We start from the raw sequence: 21,838 nt of genomic DNA, 5'->3' as shown, positions 1-21,838 counted from the left end.
TGACATTAAAATGGCTGGAGATGTTCCAATGCCTCATACAAAATATCCAGTGGTTTTGCATGTGTGCAGTAATTTTTTTTGTGGCCTTTTTTTAGACAAGAAAGAGGATGAATCAGAGGGCATGCTGCAAAGGGCCACAGGTTAGATTCAAATCCTGGGCTGCTGTGGTGAGGGCTCAGCTTCTGTACAAGGGGTGCATGCTCTACCAATTGAGCCACTGGGGTACCCCTGAAGTGCAGTCTTGAACTGTGGTTACTGGCTTGGCAGCCTTCACATTTGCAACTCCAACACCATCCCCTCTGCCTCCTGATATGAAAGTCAAGTCATAAACATGTAATTTGAACGTGATATGACACATATCTTAGAAATACCCATATAGTATGTATGACACAAACAAATAAGAACAATACTGCCAAAATTTTGTTCTGGTGACTGGGCTGTCATTGTTGAAAATATACATCTGTTGCAAATGCTACTGATTCTTTAAATTCTCCACTAAAACCTCTGAAAAGTACAATCAATATGTCAATAACAACTATTTAAGCCAATTCAATTTCCTAAATGTCCACATTCATATGTCACAGACTAAACAAGGCTAAACACACAGCTTCCATGTGATGCCAAGGGGTCAACTGTTTATTTGCACTATGTTAATTGAAATTAAGCTTGTTTACATTGGTATTTCTCTGTTTTTTTAATACCAAAAAAAATTTAAATAAAAACAGTATTTTGGGACTATGGATGTGTGTAAAACTGTGAAAAAAGGTGTCTCTCCGACTTTATATCTGAGCAGTTAAAGATCCTATGTGTGTAATTGTGATTATAGCACCTTTCAAGCTATTTTGATATAGGATGACCAGATGAGAATGGGTGACATTGAGGACAGGGAAGTTGGGGTAGGTTACATGTGTCATGTGGTTATGGTGGCAATAAACAGTAAAACATGTGAGAGACAAAACTGTGATAGTTTGGGTCTTTTGATGTGGGGTTGTATGAAGTACTTATCCCTAGTCAGTGTGTTACCTGCAGAAGATGTCAGCTCTCCCCCTGTGTGGAGAAGCAGGGCGTAGCACTGACAGGGAAGCAGAGCATTGTACTTCTAAACAGGACACGACAGTAAGACGTATTTTAGCCACCTAAAATAAGGCACAAATACAACATGGCCTCTAATAAGCTCATCAAATGGTTTCATTTGGCCTGTATGAAAAGATTGGGCAGGCTACCTGTCTGTGTACCTACGTACCTGCCTGCCTCCACGTAGTCTGCCCATTCACTCATTGAGCATGACTAGAGTTTTCCTCAAGGCTTGGTGGATATGTTGCTAAAGCTCTTAGTGCTAGTCACAAGAGAATGGAAGAGAAAGTGCAGCCAAAATTTCCCAATACTAACAGACTAGCCTGACAGCAGTGAATTCTAACAATGGCTGTTGGTTGTTTACATTCATTATACAATACACGCCCCAAGGAAGATCACCAGGCTTTGAAGCCAACTTCTTAGTGGCCAAACCATGTAATTACAACCTCATGTGATGCATTCAAGCCCAAGAAAAAATTTCCCTATAAGCTTACATGGTGAAAGAAGTGACTATAAAATGGTGGATAAATGTTTTTGAGCGTCACAACCCCTGCAAAATGACTCATTTCACTATCATAATTTGAGCCATTTGGTCCAATAAAATTTGGAATTGTCTAGAAGAACCACAAGAAGTTAGCTGGCTTGGTCTGCAGAAGTCTCTAGTGCACACGTGCTATGGGCCCCGGAATGTGGAAGATGCCTGGGTATTTTTACACCCAGGAAGTAAAGCACCACTGAGCAGCTTTCATAAGAATGAACAGGGCGCCATCTCCAATGCTGTATCCAGATAGTAATTGTTAGAATCATGTTTGCATAGCACACAGCCCCTGAGCCAAAGAACCAGCAGCAACAGACTTGTTCAGTGGCTAACATTAGCACAAAGCACACACCTACAGCAGTTAGGAAAAAGTGAACGCCAGGTCCCCTTTTTGGACTAAGGTACAGTCATGACGGCAATTTTGCTTGTATTTTTAGGATTGTGGAATTTAACAGAGTTGTTTATCATGTATTTATTAAACTAAAAAAGCTGAGAGACTTTGTGGAATGTAATGGAATGCTAACATATCTGCCAGCTGGCCAGCGAGTCCATGTCAGCAATCATGTGTTTTGGAGGAGTGGCTCTGGAGGGAGCCTTAGGGGAGGGGATGGGATTTTTTCAATTGGATACTTGCTCTTGCTTATTTCTACAATCTTACTGACCCCAGCTTTAATATATAATGCAGTTTTAACAGTTTTAACCTAACCTAACTTGTATTATATTCGTCCCCCCCCCCCCCCTTACTTTGGTGTTCCCGGTCAAATTTGACCGGTCTGGTTTAACTGCTCTTACATTAACACAAAAATCATCATTCAAACATAATCATCACCAAATTTTATTCAACACCTTTTAATGCTGTAAACAATGTCTCTAACTAGTGGTCAACATGAATAACTGCAGTGAATCTACAAAGAATAGACACCAAAAATTATAATAATAATCAAAACAGAGACCAAATTCACAGAACATCAGAAAATCAACATGAATAGTCATCTTTGAGTACACTACCACAGCATACAGCATAATTCTTGAGAGGTCATGAAACTGTTGTAAGGACATAGTTGACCGGAATATAGGCCTCCTGGACTCTGCATCCCACAGACTGTGTGTAGCCTCATTGTTTGACCGATATACTCCTGCTAGAATCAACAGACCCATCTAGGCTTGGAGGTAATTTCCTCCATGGACATGGATAAAAAGAGTTGGAAGCTTGACTTGACGTCATCCACACGAGATATTGCATACCGTGTTGGCCCTGGCGTCATCCTTACAATGTTTTCCACTCTTGCTCTGCCTCCTCTGTCCTGGGAGGAAGAATACCAGAGCAAGCTGCCACCCTTGGACTGGAATGTCACCTCAGGTGCCTCTTCTTCTCGTGCCTCTTCTCCAGGTGCCTCTTCCTCAGGGGCCTCTTCATCTGTTGACTGGTCAGTCTCATAAAGGTCTGGATCAAAATCAAGATTGAAGTTGTCTTCCAGTTCTGACACATCCTCCTCTATCTCCGGTTTAACTTCGATCTCCTCTTCATCTGATTCAAAAATTGTGGTTGTGGATGTGTGGGTGTGCATGGGGATGTTTTCCATCTAATGGATGAACATAATCTAGTATTACCCATTCATTTCCTATGCCGGTCATTTTTGACCGGGAACACCACAGGCTCAAAATTCAATGAAAGTGGTGATCAGCAATTTTATGTGTTCAAATGCCTAGTGTGGAGGATATCATAAGGCGTTGAGGCAATCAGAGGAAAAATAAATTCTTTATGATTTTATGAAGTTGTAAATCGGTCAGATTTGGCCCGAACACCGCAGGAGGTTAAATACATTTTTTTTTGTCTTTCCTGGCTTTATTTGATGGGACAGCTTGAGAGATGACAGGAACAGGATGAGAGAGAGGGGGCATGGCATGCAATAGGGGGCCACAGGTCGGGACTTGAGCACTGGGCTGCTGCAGCGAGGACACAGCCTCTGTACATGGGACGTGTACTAATCAAGTGTTAACTTCTTTGAAGAGGTCTTAGCTTTTTGCTCTAACATAAGAGCTGAGAATAATGTTGCCTCCAGAGCAGTTGGCTCCAAGAAATGTTTGCTGAACTAACAGTCGGCCTGCTCTTTACTCACCTCTAACTACAATCATTTTACTGTACTACCAACCCTGAAATTACCTGTAACCTGAGCCTAATTCTACTGCTTTCCACTGCTAACCCTCAGACAACATGCACACATGCCGAAGCTCACATAATAACACATACTGTACGTAGGAGGCAAAGGAGATTGACTCCCCACTCTGCAGTTCAGGGGGGATCTCAAAGGGAGTGTGAAGAGTTCATTTCGATTTATTAAAACAAAAAACAAAAAAATCTGGTGTGAAGAATAAAGAGATGCATACCTGCTGGGACTTGTATCTTCAACTTAATTTGCATAAAAGGTCTGTACATCAAAAGTCATGGATGCCCTCTTTAAAATATTCAAATGCAGCTTTCTACGAGCTCCATCATGACTTCAATCAAAGACAGATGGAGGCAGGGAGAGAGCCGGAGAGTTCTTTTTTCATCACTGGTCAGCTCCACTGTTCTCCTGCCTGCAGGCCTGACAGACTGTCATACTATAGGTAATCCCTCCCCTATCTCCCAGGAGAATATCATGCTGACAAGCAATAGCTGAAGTGAGCATGACAGTGGATGTGTTGAGGAAGATGTTTTTCCGTGAAAGAAGAGGTGCACCGTCCACGCTGAGGAGAAAAACTGCTGCCGTGGCACTTCAGCCTGTATGAGAAGGCAGGAACAGATCAACTGGCTCCTTGCTGTCCCATAGTGTACACAACATGGTGTTTCTCTGCTGCAGCTAGCATGTCAAAATATTTAGAGCAAATTAAGGGAAATGAATGACATTGTTTGACTACCACATGGGGCATGAAACATAATCCTGCTAGTTTTGTTTACTAGTTTATTCATACGTCTTTGTGGCGTGTGTGTGTGGTTGTGTGTGTGTGTGTGTGTGCCAGGTGCTTGTCTGTGTGGGTGTGGACTCTTTTAGCCCTCACATATGCTCAGACTAAAACGCAATAAATCAAATTAAAAAGTAATACTTCTGCTGTGTTTGTAGGCAAAGCAATCTCTAGCATGTATCATTACCACAGATTGCCCATTCATCATGCACTGTTGTAGGTTGAACAGTATTGTCAAATCGACAAATATCAGGTAAGGAGTGAAGTTAGACTGAAGTATTTTACTAATGAACATACATTTAGAAAAATAGATATGCCTTGGATGACTCTCCAAAATATTATTACAGCCGGAATGGCTATTTGGTCATTAATCACGCTGATTAATCAGCTGCAATTAACTTTAAAGAGAGAGCTGTATTCTTTATGGGGTGCTTACTCATTTTCCTTATTGCTGTGAATGTTAATGATAAATTCATTGCTATTTGTATCTCATTGCTTCTGTGTCTCACAGGGTTTGATTTTAAAAGTCATCATGAAGTTTAAAAAAGGTAAAAGGTAAGCCAGGACACCAGGTTGTTTTAGCTCAATATGTCAATGATCAGTCATTGAAAATCTTAAAATTGTCACTCTGTGGAAAAAGGTGTTGGTGGGTCACTTAACACTTGATCCAAATTGCAAAAAAAAAAAAAAAAAGGCTAACATATTTTTTTCACTTACCTAAACTGTCATAGTATCTAGCCAGGTAACGTTATTATAGATCAACAAAGTATTTAAGATTAAAACTTGCAAAGTGCAATCAAAAAAGATTTCTAGATATTTAAAACTCTTGTATTGCCTCAACAGACTGATGATTGATCAAAACAGGTGGAAAATAAACAATAACCAGCAGTAGTATAAAGGGTATATGTTTGCGCGTCATGTGAAAAAATTAGTATGCATGTGCGTCCTTGTGTGTGTGCGTGTGGCCACACCTCCTGCCTTGGTCCCTCCCACTGTTTAAATGTATATATAAGCCCAGGTCATTTGTGTTCATTTTACTCCAGATTTCTTCTAAGCAGCAAGGTGGATGTATGGTTCTGGATCAGGCCTGCAGTGTTGATGGTATGTCACCCCGTGCATACCCTAATACTGCTGTTGTGGACGCTCCCTGTCCCAAAAGGAGACATGTGATGGGAGGCCTGTAGCCTTCTCGGTGCTGCCGTGGGTAATCTCAGCAGGAATGACGCATACAGTTCTTGTTTTTGAGCCCGGCTTTATTTGCTCTCAGACACTCAACATAAATTATATAACCAAAGGGTCCGATCACGTCTTTAATCGCCCGCCTGCAGCTTCTCCCCGCTGCTCTCCTGTCCATCTCCCATCTGATGTGCCTGGGTCTGGGTTGGATCTAAAATACGTTGTTCTAAATGTGTATGTTTACTCTGTAAAGTATCACGATGGAAGAGCTAGGTTGAGTGTCGGCTGGCATTCATGCACAGGTTTTGGGGATGGTGAAACCCAAGGTGGAAGCATGTCTGTGAAAGATTGGAGGCTGTTTCGTTCTGTTGTCTGCTCAGACCTTGACCAGCCTGGCTTTCCTGAGACAGTTTATGTGTCGCAGATGGTCAGCGCTACAGGACCGGAACTTTATCGGTTTATAGCCGATCGTTTTTTCCGCCAGTTAGACGATTTTATTTTTCTCATTGTGTTTGAAGATAGGGAGTGGTTGATTGCATCCAGAGGTCACGAAGAATGGAAAACTCAGCCGTACCCTCTCACTCTTGAAGAACATGACTCGTGGTTCAAAAACATTTTCTTTATCCAGTGGTGCGACTGGAGGTGTCTGCAAAGGTTGTTTAGAGAAGTTGATGAAGCCATCAAAAGCGACAGAATCATCAGTGGTTATGAGAATATTAGAAAACGCCTTGTTTTTGACGATATATCGCCTGGTATCCAAAGCGGTCTTCTTCCTGCCTTGTGTAGGCCGAAAATCATCAGACACACCGACTACTAAAATAACTAATTATGTTACTAATATAACTAATATTATGTATAATTTTTGTTTGCAATCATACTTACACCGATCAGGCATAACATTTTGACCAGCTGCCTAATATTGTGAAGGTTCCCCTTGTGCAGCCAAAACAGCTCTGACCTGTCAAGACATGGACTTAAGACCTCTGAGGGTGTCCTGTGGTGTCTGGCACCAGGGTGTTTTATAGTGGATGCTCTGGGTCCTGTATGTTGTGGGGTGGGGCCTCCATGGATCAGACCTGCTCCAGCACGTCTTACAGATGCTCGATCAGATTGGGATCTGGGGAATTTGGAGGCCCGGTCAACACCTCGGGCCCTTTTTGTGTTCCTCGAGCTGTTCCTGAGCAGTGTTTGTGGTGTGTCAGGGCACATTGTCCTGCTGGGGGGCCACTGCCATCGGGTAGCTTTGTTGTGATGAGGGGGTGTACTTGGTCCACAACAGTGTTTGGATGGGTGGTGCGTGTCAAGTGGCATTCACATGAATGCCAACACCCAAGGTTTCCCAGCAGAACATCACACTGTGATGAGATGATCAATGTTATTCACGTCACCTGTCAGTGGTTTTAATGTTGTGGCTGATCGGTGTGTATGTGAGTGTATGTGAATGTGTTCATTTCTACTCTATATCTAAACATGATGTCTTTTCTTTTACTGCCCTACATCTCCATCACTTTTGCAATCACTTCCTTCATCTCCTCTTAATCCGTCACCAGCTTGGCCACCTCCTTGGTCCCCTTCACCGTCTCCACTTCCATCTCGTCCATATCCGATGGTGCAGACACCTCCTTCATCTCCTCCTACTCCATCTCTGTTGGTGCGGACCCCTTTGCCGTCTCTGTAATTGCTGGTTGTGGCCAGTGGTGGCACACTGAATAGATTATGGTTGAATATATCTGGAGAGAAGAAGAGAATAAAAGTTATCTAGTTGCACCCTGACAGTTGTTTCCTTGAATACAGTGTATAGAGGAACAATACATGGTGTCAGAAGCTTATAACTCACGACAGAAAGAGTCTAGAGGCATGGATAACTAGTTGGAGCAGTTTAATGGTGTGGAGAGTGAGAACGGGTGACCTGTGGAGCAAGAGTAAGAGCAGGTCGACGAAAGCTAACAACAAACTAGCGACAAGCAAAAAGCACACAGCATGGACCACATATTTACCATCACACCACCGGGACCATTCGACTTCGAGCCAAGATCGTGGCCTGCATGGATAAAAAGATTTGAACGGCATACGTAATGCCAAATTGTCTGAAAAACTGCAGCTCAACCCAAAGTTGGATTTAGCTACAGCCATAGTTCAAGTGAGGCAGCACGAGGAGGTGAAAAAGCAACAAGCTGTTCTGAGGTCAGCCGATTCACCAGGGCAAATAGATGCAGTGTCTCATAGCAATAAGAGACAGGCTCATAGAAAGAAATCTTATCAACGTGTAAACCATTCTCAGCCTCAGCCTACCTCAACCAAGTCAAAACAGTGTGGGAAGTGTGGCAAAACCCCATAACATTCATGGACTGAGTGCCCAGCAAAAGACATTGAGTGCAGAAAATGTCAAAAGAGGGGGCACTTTGCAGCTGTGTGCAGATCAGCTCAAAAGTTAGAATCCATTGAAGAGGATGAGGCGGCGCCTTATCTAGGAGCTGTTGACCACCCACAGTAGTCTCCATGGACTGAAATACTTAACATAAATGGCAGTCCGTTGCGCTTTAAAGTGGATACCGGTGCATCTGTGACTGCTATCCCAGAAACAGAATACATACAGGATAGATATGGCAGCCATACAGTGCCGCACAGACCACTGCTGGGCCCCGCCAACCAACCTCTGGATGTTAAAGGGCAAGTGCATGCTGTTATTCAGAGAAGGGACAGAAAGATTGAGGAGGAGGTGTTCATCGTGAAGGACCTGACCACACCCTTATTGGGTCTCCCTGCCATTCGCAGACCTCAGCTCCATAGCATAGACGACACAGAGGCACACTTCCGTTCAACTTACCCAGATGTTTTTACAGAGCTAGGTAAACTTAAAGGGGAGTACAAAATCAAGTTGAAAGACAATGCATCACCCTATGTCCTCTCTGCCTCACGACGTGTAGCCATTCCTCTCCGGACCAAAGTCAAGGAGGAACTGGACCGGATGGAGAAGATGGGGGTCATAGCCCGTGTTGAAGAACCAACTGAATGGTGCGCAGGCATGGTCCCTATTGTGAAAACATCAGGGAAAATACGGATTTGCGTGGACTTAACTCATCTAAATGAGAGCGTTATCAGAGAGAGGCACATCTTACCGGCAGTGGATGAGACGCTGGCCAAGCTAGAAGGAGCCAGAATCTTCACAAAGCTTGACGCGACATCAGGTTTCTGGCAGGTACCACTCCATAAAGACTCAATGCTGTTGACCAATTCATCACACCAGAGGGCCGCTACTACTTCACGAGGTTGCCTTTTGGTATATCATCAGCACCCGAACACTTCCAAAAGAGGATTTCTCAGCTGATTGACGGCGTTGACGGAGTCCTGTGCCATGCTGACGATGTCCTTGTCACAGGAAGGGACCGGACTGAGCACGATGACTGGCTGCACAGAGTGCTAGAGAATTTCAGAGAAGCTGGGCTCACTCTGAACGAGAAATGCCAGTTTGCTATGGCAGAGATTCGTTTCCTTGGCCATGTTATAAATTCTCAAGGCATCACAGCAGACCCGGATAAGATAAAGGCAATCCTCGACATGCCTGAGCTGAAGGATGTGGTGGACGTTCGCCGTTTCATGGGCATGGTGAACTTTGTAGGCAAATTTTCGCCACGCCTGCCTGACCTGACAAAGCCCATCTGTGACCTGTTAAAGACAGAGAACAGCTGGACATGGGGAGTACCCCAACAGAAAGCGTTCCTGGGGACAAAGAAAGAACTAGGGTCAGAGACTGTGTTAGCCCAGTACAGCCCAAGTCACAAAACCATTGTATCAGCGGATGCCTCTTCGTATGGACTAGGAGGCATCTTTACACAAAAACAGTCAGACGGTGAATGGAGACCTGTCGTCTTAATTTCTAGAAGTCTGACCAAAGCCGAATCAAGATATGCCCAAATAGAAAAAGAGGCTTTAGCTGTGACCTGGGCGTGTGAGCGCCTGCGAGGATACTTGAGTGGCCTGGACTTTACCATAAGAACTGATCACAAGCCACTCATAACACTCCTGAAGTCCAGAGCATTGGATGACCTCCCTCCGAGGATTATCAGATTCAGACTCAGGTTGCTCAGATTCAATTTCAACATTATCCATTCCCAGGTAAAAACCTGATAACAGCTGATGCCCTGTCCAGAGCACCTCTTCCAGCCGCAGCCACGGAGGCGGAGCAAGATCTGGAAAAGGAATGTAAAGCTTACCTGGACAGCGTAGTAGAAAGCCTGCCAGCCACACCGACAAAGCTGGAACAGATTAAGAGTGCACAAACCTCAGACGACACCTGCAAACGTCTCAGTCGTTACATTGCAAAAGGCTGGCCTGAACACAGACGAGATATGCATCAAATGCTGCTGCCCTACTGGGCCGAAAGGTCAGTCCTGCATGAGGGAGGAGGACTGCTCATGAAAGGAGAGAGACCAGTGGCGGCCGGCCCATAGGGGGTGCTGGGGCGCCGCCCTCCCTGATAAGAGGGGGAAAAAATGTAAAATATATTTTTACAAATTCTGTTATAAATGTCGGTTTTACCCACTAGTGTGTGCCTACATGCAATATGAATTATAAACTACATTTCCCACCTACTAACATTCATTCACCAGTGAATTTCCACAGACAGACTCGTATCATTTCTGTCAGCAGTGCAGCAAAACAGCCAATCGTGTACAGTTGCCAGGGCAAATTAATAAATATATGGCCAATCAGTGTCGCAGAAATGTATCGTCTTGGGGCGCTGAAAATATCGCCCTCGGAGCAGAAAATACTGCGAGATTCTTGAGCGCGAAAGGCTTGTGCGCGCTCTAGTACGGCGCGGACGCGGTCAGTCAGTGAGATGATGGCGAATTTAACGAGCAAGGTGCAGCTTCCACCGAATTCGGTGAGATCTTTATTTATCTACCCGTTTGCGAGAAGGACAATGGAGGAGAAAATCCGAGTTAAGGAGCTGGGACCCGACAAGCCCGACCTTATCATCAGCCAGCAGACCAAGGAGAAAAATAAAGCCTACAACCGGAGTTTTTGTAGGAGTTGGTTCATGCGCAAGTTGTGGCTGACAGGCTGTGGAATAGCCAATGCACTTTTCTGTTTTCCCTGCATTCTTTTTAAAACTGACAAATGTGATTTAACGTGGACACAGTCAGGACAAACCGACTTGAAGCACCTCTCTGAACGCATCAAGAAGCATGAACGATCAAGAGTTCACATGGAAAACTGCGTCAAGCTAGCTGTGCTCGGAAAGATTAGCATAGCAGCGCAGCTGGATGACGGACACCGCGTTGCGGTAAGAAGGCACAATGAAGAGGTAGATAAGAATCGTCATATTTTATCTAAACTCATTGACTGTATTAAGTTTTGTGGTGCTTTTGAACTGGCATTGCGCGGGCATGATGAAAGGGATACCTCTGAAAAACCCGGCATTTTCAGAGGTTTAGTCGACCTAATGGCATCCATTGACCGGGACTTGAACGACCACCTTGAAAATGCAACCGTCTTTAGAGGCACCTCAAAGACGGTACAAAACGAGCTACTGGACTGTATGCTGGCAGTTCTGAGAGAAAAAATCTTGGATGAAGTAAAAACAGTGGACTTTTTAGCCATCCAAGCTGATGAAACTACCGACATTTCCACACACTGTCAGTTAGTCCTGGTACTAAGATACATTGATGGAACCCATAATGTCCAGGAGCGTTTTTTTTGAGTTTATTAAGCTCTCCAACGCCAACACGGACGCAATCGCCGGTGCCTTATTTTTTCTTGTCCCTCCTTCCCGAGGGACAAGAAAAAAAGCTGATCGCCCAGGCCTCTGATGGGGCAGCAGTGATGAGGGGTGCCACTGGAGGAGTTCAGCGTAAGATCCAGGACATCTATGAAAATGCTTACTATGTTCACTGTTATGCCCACCAGTTAAACCTAGTAATGCAACAAGCAACATCCCACATCCCACAGATCAGTCACTTTTTTTCGGATATCGGGGGATTTTCTTCCTTTTTTACCAAGTCATGCAAGAGAACCGCAGTGCTTGATGAGGTGGTGGCGCATTGACTTCCAAGTGCATCGGCAACACGTTGGAACTTCAACAGTCGCGCCATTAACACAGTGTATGAACACAAGGCTGATCTGGTGAAGTGTTTTGAGACAATCCGGAACAGAGATGAATTTGACGGCCCTACAAAGAGAGAGGCTGGCGGCTATGTGAGAATGCTGGAATATGACACTTTCGGTTTTTTCCTGGCCCTCTTCCACAAAATAATGCCACACGTGGACATGCTGTATAACCAGCTGCAGAAGAGGAACATCGATTCTGTCTACATCTCAGGAATCATCCAGAGATTCATTGACAGCATGCAGGCTATCAGGTAAGATATGCATCTGTGCACAGTGTTACCTAAATGTTAATTCTCTTTGAACAGACTCTATGTAGCCCTTAATGTTTATCTCTCATCTTATTAAAACAATGAAGTTATCTGTAAAGTTTAGATGAAATTGAAATGCTCAAATACAGTGACAGTAATTTAATACAGTCTTGGGCTTATATATCTTATATATTAGTCAGTTTTCAGAAATAACTTTTGAAACTGCTGTATTGTCTCTGTATTATCAGGGAGGCTGTTCCTTCTCTAGCTGAGGATCAGGAGTACAGGGGACCTGGACAGGAGCTACCCACAAAGAAACGGAGGGCAGTGGGAGAAGACAGGCAACACCATTTGGCACTGGAGGTAAGCACTTGCAGCTGCCACCGAGTGGATAGAAGGAATAACAACTTATCACCACACTGGCCATTTGAAATAGTGTTACTGACTGAAATATATATTGTCATGTTATGATATGAATATACAGAGTAAGCCATATTGGCTCATTACACAATTATAGCTGTTCAGGAAAAACTGATTATAGCCTATTGTTTAAAACAAAATGTGAACACCTAATTCTTACCTTTTTTAAAATTACATATCATGTCATAGGTATGTGACACCATTATGTGCCATCCCAAGGAGAGGTTTTCCTTCACCAAGCACCTGGTCAGCGCCACTCTGCTGCAAGGAGACTTGTTCCCACAACACGACAGGAAGTTCCCAGATTCAGCACTGGATACCACGGTGGAAGCCTATCCCTCACTGGACAAGGCCAGACTTAAAACAGAGCTGTCCCTGATCTACAGCAATGAGGAGTTCCAGAGTTGCAGTGGTGCACTGGCTCTCTTTCAGGTTTTGAGGGAAAATAACCTTCAAGATACACTCACAGAAACGGTAAGCCTTCTCAACATCCTCATCACCACACCAATGACAACGTCAGATTCAGAGAGGTGCTTCTCAACCTTAAACAGGATAAAAACTTTCCTAAGGAATAGTATGGCACAAGATCGTCTCAACGCTCTGGCTATGCTCTCCATAGAGAAAAAACTAATATGGGACATCCCTGATTTCAACACCAGAGTCATTGAGAAATTTGCCACTCAGAAAGACAGACGAGCAAAGTTCCTGTACAAATAAGAACTGTCCATCCCCTCCACTCACTCATCACATTACACTCACCTTAGAAACACAAATATACCTTTCACTCACTCTCACTCACTCACACACACTGTTGATTTGTATAGATTGTATAGCTGATCATACCCTTGCTGTAAAGTTCTCTCAGGAACTAGAATATTGTATTGTACTCACTCACTCACTCACTCACTCACTCACACACACACACACACACACTCACACTCACCACACACTCACTCACTCACTCACTCACACACACACACACACACACACACACACTCACACTCACACTCACACTCACACACTCACTCACTCACTCACTCACACACTCACTCACTCACTCACTCACACATGCATACACACACACACTGTTGATTTGTATAGATTGTATAGCTGATCATACCCTTGCTGTAAAGTTCTCTCCGGAACTAGAATATTGTATTGTATTTGATACCCTTCCTTTCTAAAGCATGGATGGAGCCTTATACAACTGAAAATAGTTTATTTACTGTGAAACTGGTGAGATTAAATCATTATTGTTGAATTGTAGTCGTCGTCTGACTTTGAATTCTTATACTGGACTAGGCAGAGAAATGTATTGTCACATCAGCCCCACCAAGAATATTTTTCACCAGCCGCCACTGAGAGAGACTCATAATCCCTGAAAGCATGAGACCTGACATCCTACAGAGACTTCACCAGGGACATCAAAGGTATCAACAAATGCCTAGCTAGAGCAAGAGAATCAGTCTGGTGGCCAGGCATCACGTCTGCTGTAAAGCAAATGGACGAGAGATGTGAGATTTGCGCACGTGAAGCTCAAACACCAGTCGAGCCTCTGCTCACGACTGACCTCCCAAGCAGACTATGGCGGAGGGTCGCAGCAGATCTTTTCCAATGGCAGAATGGGAACTATTTAGTCATGATAGACTATTTCTCTCACTATATTGAAGTTTGCAACCTACCCGGAAGCACATCAGCAAAACAGACTATTGCAAGATTTAAAGCTGTGTTTGCTAGGTATGGATGCCCAGAATTGCTTGTCACGGACAATGGTCCTCAATTCTCCTGTCATGAATTCGCTCAGTTTGCGGGAGATTATGACTTCACGCACATGACAAGCAGCCCCTGTTATCCCCGCAGCAATGGGGAGGCTGAACAGGCTGTCAGAACTGTGAAGTCCCTCTTAGAGAAAGAGAGAGATTTCCACAAAGCTTTGTTGGCCTACAGGGCCACTCCATTGGTGCATGGGAGCTCAGCAGCACAACTACTGATGGAGAGGAGAATCAGAACACCAGTCTCAGTGTCACCGGAGCAGCTACAACCACAGTGGCCTGATCTCAAGAGATTCAGAGAAAAGGACACAGCGTTGAAACTGCAACAGCAACAAACGTTCAACCGGAGACACCGTACTCAAACCCTGCCACCTCTTCAGGCTGGACAGCAGGTGTGGATCAAACCCACATGCACCAGAGGGACAGTTGTTAGTCTTGCACCTACACCACGCTCATATGTGGTGGAGACCCCGAATGGAGGATGGCTGCGACGCAACCGCTCACACCTCAGGTAAGTACCAGTGCCTCCAACATCAGGCAATGTGACAATGACTAGGTCAGGGAGACTGTCCAAGGCTCCTGAGAGACTGGACATTTGAACATTGAAAAACCATACGCACCATGGAGGACAGGAAAGAAAAATATATTAAGAGAAAAAAAAGTAATTTTAAGAAAAAGGTTACAAAATGGCTACAGTGAAATATATATATACATATATTCTGTTAGCTTCTCAGTTTACACTTACTGTTGAGTGTATTTCATTGTCTAGAGGTTCTGCCAAAACAGTTTGCCTTTCATCTAAAAGGGGGAGATGTAATGGCTGGTTATGGCCAGTGGTGGCGCACTGAATAGATTATGGTTGAATATATGTGGAGAGAAGAAGAGAATAAAAGTTATCTAGTTGCACCCTGACAGTTGTGTCCTTGGATACAGTGTATAGAGGAACAATACAGTCTCCACCTCCTGGCGACTCACATGATATGGCTTGTGACCAGCCGGACGGTGTGCTGTCTACCGTGTTCATATAGGGTGTTAAAACCATTGTCTTCCACCTCCTTAATATTGTTGTATACAAGTATTGGGAGGAGCTCTGCTTTGGTTGTCAGACCAACCACCCCAGCCAGAAGCATCATGAGTGTGTGTGGGGGATCCCTGAATTTTTCTGTGAGAGCAGGTTTGACCAACTTACAAAGAGACTATGGACTGACCGTTTTATCCTGGCCATTCAATGCTTCTTAACCTCAAAGTGCATCTATGTCCACGAAGCCAGAATCCAAGGGGCTGCAGAAGCTATTCTACATGGGCTGAAATCGGTAGAGAGCATCACAGATAAAATCAAGGAAATGTATGACACAAAGATTGGTGATGACTACATGACAATAGTACAACTGCGTGTTATTAGTGACTATTTGAGAGGGATAGATCATTGAGGTGAACTGAGATGTAGTGTAGCATTAACTGACATTACATGTTTATTTCTTTATTTTGTGTTATTCTTTCATTTTTTAAATTTTTATTTATTTATTTTTTTTACTTTTGATTATTCTTTCTTTCTCTCTTCTTTCTTTCTTTCTTTAGAGTGTGTGTGTCTGTTTCAAGGGTTATTTGAACCATGTTTGTGGTGATTACTATTATGTCTGACATCGTTTTACTGTGAAATAAAAGCCTGTGTAAGAAACATATTCTGACCATTCCAGTCTCATCTCTATCATGGAAAGCACAATGCAAAAGATTTATTATGATCCTGCTCATCCTGGAGGTCTTGGAAGTATCTATAAGCTTCGCAATGCTGTCAGGGATTCTACAGGGGTTACACCTAGGCTACCTGATGTTAAACGTTTTTTATTGGGACAAGATTCTATACACTTCATGCCAAAGCTGCAAGACATTTTCCTAGGAATAGGGTTTTGGTTAGTGGTATTGACAAACAGTTACAGATCGATTTAGTAGATATGTGTTAATATTCTACTGAAAACTATAGAGTGAGATACTTGTATAACATGTATTGATGTGTTTTCTAAATATGCATGGGTCCGATGTCTTCAGAACAAATTAGGTACATCTGTTACAAAAGATTTTAACAACAGTCTGAGTGAGGGTCGTATACCTACAAAAATCTAAATGTATGCGGGCACAGAGTTTTATAATAAACATTTTCAACAGCTAATGGATCAGTATAAAATCAAACATTTTTCAACATTAAATAAGACTAAGGCTAGTGTAGTGGTACGTTTTAACAGAACCTTCAAGACTCGTATGTGGAGGTATTTAACATTATCACTATCAAGGCATCAGGTTGGGAGTGGTCTGATGGTGTATAGCAGAAGGCCTTTGAAAAGACCTCCTTCCAGACGTGGGCGTAACCAAACTGTCTAAAAAACGTAAAACAGTTGTTAAAAAGCGCAAAGCCGTCAAAAAGAAGTCAGTCACCAAGAGTCGCAGAGCTCTGATCAGATGTTCCAGGGCTTTGTCTAGAGACATTCTAGGCCAGAATTGTAGGAAGACAACCAGGGCACTCATTCACAACCAGTCTGAAGAATGTGTGAAGACCGAGTTGGATCTGTTTACCATTCCTTACACCCAGACATCCATTGAGAAATCTACTTTTGTTGAAATCCCTCCTGTTTCGGCAATAACAGACACAGGTCCTCTGGAATTTTACATGTCAGCTAGTGGGGAGGACTACCTAGACCTAAATGAATCATATCTTTTTACACGTGTGAGGATTACAAATGCAGATGGTACAAACTTAGCTAACCCTGCCGCTGTGGGATTTATAAACTATCCAGGATGCACATTATTCTCACAGGTTGATATAATGCTGGGAGACAGACTTATAACACAATCCTCCAACACATATCGATATCGTGGTATAATTGAATGTTTGATTAACTATGGAAAGGACAATCTGGATATGCAGTTCAGCACTGGTCTGTTTTGTAAAGACACCACTTCTCATATAAACGATGCGTCCATAGATGGAGACAACCAAGGGTTGGTGGTTAGAGGCGCACACACCGGGGACAGCCGAATTAATCGCCCCGATACATGCTGATTTGTTTTTTCAAGAAAAACTATTGCTAAATGGTGATATTTCTCTGAAATTTGTATGGTCAAAAGACAAATTCTCTCTTATGAGTGCAGGAAATGCACAATATCGTGTTAAGATTATGTCAGCCAGTGTATTTGTAAAAAAAGGTATCTGTTGCTCCTACTGTACGGTTGGCCCATAGCAGAGCTCTACAGCAAACTAATGCTAAATATGCTATAGACAGGGTGGCTTTGAAAACTTTCTCCATCCCTGCCGGAACTAGGATATGCAACCAAGAAAATCTCTATATTGGTCAGATACCTAAATTTGTTATTGTCGGTTTCGTTGATAATGAGGGATAAACATGGAGTTGTGCACGCAATCCGTTTAATTTTGAGAACTACGATACAGAGTTTATAAGTCTATACGCCGACGGTCAGTCTTTTCCCACAAAACCCTTTCAACCACTTTTTCAGAGAGGACAGTACACAAGAGAGTATTATCAGCTGATACAGACCACCGGATATCATCTAAAAGACAGATCGTTGGCCATATCACGTCAAGATTTCAGCGCTGGTTATACATTATTCTGTTTCAACCTGGACACCGAGGATGTACAGGGAATGTGTCGCTAATTAAAACAGGCAATGTGAGGCTGGAAGCCCGATTCAGAATTCCTCTACCACGCACTGTTAATTTGATTTGTTATTCTGTTTTCGACTCAGTTATTGAGATATCAAACAGGAGACAAGTACTTATGGATTACTACTAAAACATAATGAATACGGTAGAATTAACTAGTATTGTTAGGAAAAGAATTATTAATAGTAAAGATTTCCTGGGGGTTCTAGCATGCGATCTGCTCCCAAAACGCAGTGTTTATAAATATCCTGCTATGTTGATTGTAAACACACAGCCCTCTAACAACACTGGCTGGCTATTTATATCACGAAACATAAACAAGGATATTTCTTTGACAGTTTTGGTCACCCACCTGACAAATTTCCTACGATGATAAATCATTTTCAGGTGAAAAACTGTACAGATGTATTTTATTCTAGGAAACAGGTTCAGAATAATCTTGCAACAACATGTGTCCACATTGTGTCTTTTTTCTATGCCATGTACAAAAAGGGATACCGGATACACATTTGTTAAGTATGTATGGACCCAATCTTGTTTGTAAAGATGCAATGGTATGTCGATTTGTTAACAAAATATGGCCTGATGTATGTCAAGGATATAATTTTACATGTGTACAATATGGAAAACAAATGTGTGATCTAGTTATAAATGTCGTGTAACACATGTTAACTTCAAATAAATATAACGGAGAACACAATTTCATTTTAATTTGTTGTTTCTTTTTATTAATGTTTTAAAATATATTTTATATAAAAAAGAGAAACATCTGTATATTAACTTGAAACAACAATAGTAAGTAATAGTAATTATACACATACATATAATAATAATGATAATAATAATAATTATAATAATAATACATTTATTTTATAAAGCGCTTTTCATTGTACACAAAGACACTTTACAGGTTAAAAAGCAGAATAATAAAAACAACACAATAAAAATACAAAAAGAGACAAGTTATACATTAAAAACTGTTATAAAAAGGTGAGTTTTGGTGAGTGTTTTAAAGGTAGTGAGGTCTGTACAGTCTCTGATGTGTGTGGGGAGGGAGTTCCAGAGGGAGGGGGCAGCTATTGAGAAGGCTCTGTCGCCCCAGGTTCGATGCTTGGTCCTGTGTGGTGGAGTGAGGAAATTTGCGTCGGAGGAGCGGAGGATATACATGAAAACACATAAAACACAACATTGTACCGGGAACAGTAATTTGTATTTCAGTCTCTGTCTTGCACATTTTAAATACAAAGCCACTATGACCATGTATGAAAAATTGGTGTATGCAAAAAACATGCATAGGAAAGTGGTACACGATCTCACGCACAGTGTATCATTTGATGATGTCACAAAATTCGAGGAAGAGGACAGAAGCAAAAATTATAATCTTCCACCACGCAGCTAACCGCAAACAACTGCTGTGTTACAAAACACATGACGCCCCCAACAAAGGGTTAGGGTTGTACAGAAATCGACCTTTCTCTGACAAAATCTTATCATAAGATATTTGACCCAATCTGAGACGAACTCCACTGCTTCTATTCTGTACTACCGTAACAACAAATTCCAATTTGTCATCAGACATCAGAGATATGTCATTACTCTGCAAAACTTGTGAAATTTCTTCCATAAACAAATCTGCATTGTATTGGTTGTCGGCATTTAATATAGCCTGCACATCATTGGCCAGGGATGGAGCGCATTTAAAATACTATCGGGATGCGCCCCCTCTAATGCACGATCAGTTACACCAGTTACACTCATGGGCACCAACTCAGGATTATCGAGACTAATGTCTCTAATATCAAGACGCTGAGTCAGTTCAGAGGTGTTAAAAGTAGGTATATCACTGACTTGTATCTGACCCCTCCTCTCTTCATCACTAGAGGATGAATTGGACCCACCCTCAGGCTCAACCTCCAACCTCCCCATTCTGTTGTAATCCCCTATCTTCACCACGACCCCCTATCTGAAGTCCCTTCATCGGAGCGCATTTAAAATACTATCGGGATGCGCCCCCTCTAATGCACGATCAGTTACACCAGTTACACTCATGGGCACCAACTCAGGATTATCGAGACTAATGTCTCTAATATCAAGACGCTGAGTCAGTTCAGAGGTGTTAAAAGTAGGTATATCACTGACTTGTATCCTTCCACCATTTGCCTCACATCTCCTTCGCATAGAGTTGATCAGGTTGTTGATTGTTGGGTTAGGGTTAGGCACAAGTGTGCCTTAGGCTGGCCACAATAAAAGGCCAATCTGAAATGTGCAGTTTTGCTTTATTGGAGATGGCTTACGGTAGAGAAATGAACATTCAATTCACGGGCAACAGCTCTGGTGGACATTCCTGCAGTCAGCATGCCAATTGCACGCTCCCTCAAAACTTGCGACATCTGTGGCATTGTGTTGTGTGATAAAACTGAACATTTTAGAGTAGCCCTTTATTGTCTCTGGATACGACACGTATACGATACGTATACGACAGCGTGTTCCAGTTCCTGCCAATATCCAGCAACTTCGCACAGCCATTGAAGAGGAGTGGACCAACATTCCACAGGCAACAATCAACAACCTGATCAACTCTATGCGGCAAATGGTGGTCACACCAGATACTGACTGGTTTTCTGACCCTCCCCAGACCCCCCCAATAAAGCAAAACTGCTTGATATGCCACACCTGTTAGGTGGGATGGATTATCTCGGCAAAGGAGAAGTGCTCACTAACACAGATTTAGACAGATTTGTGAACAATATTTGAGAGAAATGGATCTTTTGTATATATAGAAAAAGTTTTAGATCTTTAAGTTCAGCTCATGAAAAATGGGAGCAAAAACAAAAGTGTTGCGTTTATATTTTTGTTCAGTGTATCTAGCATGAACTCCTTCACTAGTGGTAGGAACGGCTCTCTCATCATCAGTATTCCAATCGTCATCATTGTTGTTGGAGAAATCCACAACTAGAGATATGAATATTTAATTTTGATACATTTCTATCATTTTGTCAAGTACAGAGTAAAGTGATGCTTGAATCTTTGCCAGATACCTTAATTTCTTGAAGAATTTCTGACCGTCACTTGTATGAACACGTCTATGCAGAGCAGCAGATCTACTTTGTCGTCGGACTATTTTTAACAAGTTTTTGTTTTACTTTTTTAACACAGCTAATTTTTTACTCATAGAGTTTTCCAATTCCTCAAATTTGCTATTTATTAAGTCAGTCAATTGTTCAAATCTATCGTTCCCAGGGTTACAGACACCATCTAGTCTGCATGACTCAATGTTTGGTTGCTCCACATGTCCAAAATCACTCATGTCTAAACAGAGATCATAAAGTTTACTTAAATCGGATAGTCCTGTCCACTCTTGGGAATGAAGCTGCTCTGATGAGGTGTCCTGTCTAATACAAGTGGGTGCTGTATGTAGTGTATTGCCGTTAAAATACGAGTTATCTAACTTGTCTGGTAAGACAAGAGAATCACTGTGATGTAGACACACCAGAGGTGTGGTGTCCACATTGATCACACAATCGCCACTATTAAGACATCTGGGTATTGTTGGTTGAATATCACTGATTGTGGTATCTTTCTGGTGAGCCTTTTGGAGAGCACGCGTTGTTTTGTCCTCTTCTCTCGGGGCAAGGGGTTGTGACTTCTGAGGAAGGCCTAATGACTGCAACACACTGTTCACCGCCCTAAGATAAGGTAATAAAATTAGAACAAAAACAAAAACAAAAACAAGACATCCTGATAACACATACGCTATGGCCTATTCAGTCAGACTAATAGCAATATTCGTTACATACTCTGTATCATAGACAGTTTGAATGGTCTTCCGCCCCTTTTCTCTTTGCGCAATGACGACTTGGCTCCAGAGGCTTTAGGATAA

Source organism: Pagrus major, chromosome 22 (genome assembly GCF_040436345.1).
Source record: "Pagrus major chromosome 22, Pma_NU_1.0".
NCBI classification, from domain to species: Eukaryota; Metazoa; Chordata; class Actinopteri; order Spariformes; family Sparidae; genus Pagrus; species Pagrus major.
Note: the sequence above shows the minus strand (reverse complement) of the source record.